Source organism: Nerophis lumbriciformis, linkage group LG33 (genome assembly GCF_033978685.3).
Source record: "Nerophis lumbriciformis linkage group LG33, RoL_Nlum_v2.1, whole genome shotgun sequence".
NCBI lineage: Eukaryota > Metazoa > Chordata > Actinopteri > Syngnathiformes > Syngnathidae > Nerophis > Nerophis lumbriciformis.
In genome coordinates this window covers 19657699-19662500 of record NC_084580.2, presented here as the reverse complement: position 1 = coordinate 19662500, position 4802 = coordinate 19657699, and the positions used below count along the sequence as shown (strand labels likewise).

The 4802-nt window shown below is 39.8% G+C and overlaps 1 protein-coding gene across 1 annotated transcript in view; it reads left to right on the top strand.

Moving 5' to 3' along the window:
- The window catches only part of ephb3a (eph receptor B3a), a 253578-nt gene extending 252614 nt beyond the window's left edge, over positions 1–964 (top strand). Inside the window, exon 15 of the mRNA XM_061928803.2 lies at positions 1–964. This exon is cut by the window's left edge and continues 645 nt beyond it. The gene's annotated coding sequence lies outside the window, so the exon portion shown is untranslated.
- The last annotated feature ends 3838 nt before the right edge of the window (positions 965–4802 follow it).

Genomic DNA, 4802 nt, shown 5'->3' with positions numbered 1-4802 from the left:
TTCTTATACCGTCTTCCACATGGGAGAATTCCGTGTTCTGATTGTGTACAAAAAGCATCCGAGTCTTCACACGGTCTCTCCCGGACCAGAGGAGCCATGGACTGACAGACACTGTGCCGGACACGTCACGTGCATGCCAAAGTGGAGCGCCCTGTCTTACTCATTTCTATCACATGCATTGTTTACAATGCTAATTTATGAATTTGTGCTTCTTTTTTTTTATCAAGGACTTTTTATTACTATTTTTTTTTTTTTGGAGTGGAATTCAGACAGAACCTTTAAAAAAATAAGGACCGGGAAGTAGAGGCTTTTATTTCTTTGGAAAACGTGTCTCAGATCAGTGTACGCCCTTCAGATTTTTGGCTTAAAGTATCCCACAATGCATTGCCAGCTATTAGGATAAGAAGTCCCTTTGTTGTTATAAAGGCGCAAACAGCCGTGATTGACAAGATTGACAAGTCCATACTTGCCAACCCTCCCGGATTTTCCGGGAGACTCCCGAAATTCAGCGCCTCTCCCGAAAACCTCCCGGGACAAATTTTCTCCCGAAAATCTCCCTGTGTCCGCTTTCCCACAATATAAACAGCGTACCTGCCCAATGACGTTATAACTGTAGGATGATGGAGGGCGAGTTCTTGGTTTTTTTATGTGGGTTTATTGTTAGGCAGTTTCATTAACGTCCTCCCAGCGCGGTAACAACACACAACAACAGCAGTCACGTTTTTCGTCTACCGTAAAGCAGTTCGTCTGCCGTAAACAGCAATGTTGTGACACTCTTAAACAGGACAACACTGCCATCTAGTGCATTTGATGACAGCACTTTTGTGCGTGCCACACAACAATGCATCAGCATGGTTCGAAAAATAGTGACAGAGAATAGAGCAAGGATGGACAATTCAACCCTTAACTCAACAATGAGTAGATGAGTGTTATGTGTGTGTATATGTGTAAATAAATGCACGCTGAAATTCAAGTATTTATTTTATATATATATATATATATATATATATATATATATATATAATAATAAAAAAATATATTTATAGCTAGGATTCACTGAAAGTCAAGTATTTCTTATATATATATATATATATATATATACATACATATATATACATACATACATATATGTATATACATACATATATATATATACATATATATATATATACATACATATATGTATATACATACATATATATATATATACATATATATATATACATACATATATATATATACATATATATATATATATATACATATATATATACATACATATATATATATATACATATATATATATATACATATATATATACATATATATATATACATACATATATATATATACGTATATATATATACATATATATATACATATATATATATATATATATACATATATATATATATATACATATATATATATATATACATACATATATATATATATCATATATATATATATGTATGTATGTATATATATATATATGTATGTATATATACATATGTATGTATATATATATATATATATGTGTATATATATATACACATACATATATATATATACATACATATATACATACATAAATACATATATATATATATATATATATATATGAAATACTTGACTTGGTGAATTCTAGCTGTAAATATACTCCTCCCCTCTTAACCACGCCCCCAGCCCCCCGCCCCCACCTTCCGAAATCGGAGGTATCAAGGTTGGCAAGTATGGACAAGTCTGAATTAGGGTTGCACGCATACTTGCCAACTCTCCCGATTTTCCCGGGAGACTCCCGAATTTCAGCGCCCCTCCCGAAAATCTCCCGGGGCAACCATTCTCCCGAATTTCCACCCGGACAACAATATTGTGTGCGTGCCTTAAAGGCACTGCCTTTAGCGTCCCCTACAACCGGTCGTCACGTCCGCTTTTTCTCCATACAAATAATATATGCGGCCTTTACACACACATAAGTGAATGCAAGGCATAGTTGATCAACAGCCATACAGGTCACACTGAGGGTGGCCGTGTAAACAACTTTAACACTAGGGGTGTGGGGGGGGAAAAATCGCACCTTGTGCGATTCAGAATCGATTCTCATTTTTAAAAAACTATTTTTGTTTCATTTTATTTATTTTTTTATTTTTTTTAGAAAATGGATGGATGAATGGATGGATTTTTTTTTCTTTTTTTAAATTAATCAATCCAACAAAACAATACACAGCAATACCATAACATCCATCCATCCGTTCATCTTCTTCCGCTTATCCGAGGTCGGGTCGCGGGGGCAGCAGCCTAAGCAGGGAGGCCCAGACTTCCCTCTCCCCAGCCACTTCGTCCAGCTCCTCCCGGGGGATCCCGAGGCCTTCCCAGGCCAGCCGGGAGACATAGTCTTCCCAATGTGTCCTGGGTCTTCCCCGTGGCCTCCTACCAATCGGACGTGCCCGAAACACCGGCATTCGGGTGGCATCCTGACCAGATGCCCGAACCACCTCATCTGGCTCCTCTCCATGTGGAGGAGCAGCGGTTTTACTTTGAGCTCCTCCCGGATAACAGAACTTCTCACCCTATCTCTAAGGGAGAGCCCCGCCACCCGGCGGAGGAAACTCATTTCGGCCGTTTGTACCCGTGATCTTGTCCTTTCGGTCAAGACCCAAAGCTCATGACCATAGGTGAGGATGGGAACGTAGATCGACCTGTCGTCACGTCCGCTTTTCCTCCACACAAACAGCGTGCCGGCCCAGTCACGTAATATATGCGGCTTTTAAACACACATAAGCGAATGCAAGGCACACTTGATCAACAGCCATACAGGCCGTGTAAACAACTCTAACACTGTTACAAATATGCCCCACACTGTGAACCCGCACCAAACAAGAATGACAAACACATTTCGGGAGAACATCCGCACCGTAACACAACATAAAAACAACAGAACAAATACCCAGAAGCCCTTGCAGCACTAACTCTTCCAGGACGCTACAATATACAACCCTCGCTACCACGAAACCCCGCCCCCCTCAACCCCCCCCATCTCCCGAATTCGGAGGTCTCAAGGTTGGCAAGTATGGTTGTACGGTATACCGGTACTAGTATAGTATCGCCGTACTAATGAATCAAAAAACGGTACTATACTCTGTTTGAAAAGCACCGGTTCCCAAGCATGTCGTGACATTGCTGGTTTTACGAGCACGGGAGCACGTTCGGCAGCGCACACACACACACGGAGTACTTACAAGCAGACCCGGCGTGTGGACAGAAAAGGGAGAACGGACGCATTTAGGCCTAAAAACCGACGATAAAGGTGAAGTTATAACACTGAAATGCCCTCAGGAAGAGGTGCTTTAAAAGATGGCTTCTAAATCACTAATCCTCGTCTCCATGACGACGGATAAAGTGAGTTTCTTACACGTGTCGTTATCACTGGAGGACGAGGAAGAGGTAAACATGCTTCACTACACACCGTAGGAGGATACAATAGCTCACCGGCGTCACAATGTAAACAAACGCCATTGGCGGATCTACACCTGACATCCACTGTAATGATACCAAGTACAAGAGCGTATCCAGACTTAGACTTCCTTTTTTATTGTCATTCAAATTTGAACTTTACAGTACAGATAAGAGCGAAATTTCGTTGCATTAGCTCATGGTATCTAGTCGATACTACTATGATTACATCGATATTTTTGATAATCACAATCTTTTTTCCTTTTTTAAAATAATTGATATTATGTTTATAAACTCAGGAAAAATGACCAATGTATGATCCTGCAACTACTTGGTATCGGATCGATACCTAAATGTGTGGTATCACCCAAAACTAATGCAAAGCATCCAAACAACAGAAGAATAGGTGATTATTACATTTTAACAGAAGTGCAGATAGAACATGTTAAAAGAGAAAGTAAGCAGATATTAACAGTAAATGAACAAGTAGATTAATAATCAATTTTTACAGCTTGTCCTTTATAATGTTGACAAAATAATGAATGATAAATGACACAATATGTTGCTGCATATGTCAGCAGACAAATAGGAGCCTTTGTTTACTTACTATTAAATGATAAGTTGTCTCCTATGAAAATTGCAATAATAAACATGTTTAAAGGCCTACTGAAATGCGATTTTCTTATTCAAACGGGGATAGCAGGTCCATTCTATGTGTCATACTCGATCATTTCGCGATATTGCCATATTTTTGCTGAAAAGGATTTAGTAGAGAACATCGACGATAAAGTTTGCTGATAAAAAAAAAGCCTTGCCTGTACCGAAAGTAGCGTGACGTCACAGGTGGTGGAGCTCCTCACATCCGCACATTGTTTACAATCATGGCCACCAGCAGCGAGAGCGATTCGGACCGAAAAAAGCGACGATTTCCCCATTAATTTGAGCGAGGATGAAAGATTCGTGGATGAGGAAAGTGAGAGTGAAGGACTAGAGGGCAGTGGGAGCGATTCAGATAGGGAAGATGCTGTGAGAGGCGGGTGGGAATGACTAAAACAGTAAATAAACACAAGACATATATATACTCTATTAGCCACAACACAACCAGGCTTATATTTAATATGCCACAAATTAATCCCGCATAACAAACACCTCTCCCCTCCCGTCCATATAACCCGCCAATACAACTCAAACACCTGCACAACACACTCAATCCCACAGCCCAAAGTACCGTTCACCTCCCCAAAGTTCATACAGCACATATATTTCCCCAAAGTTACGTACCGTATTTTCCGCACCATAAGGCGCCCTGGGTTATAAGCCGCGCCTTCAATGAACGGCATATTTCAAA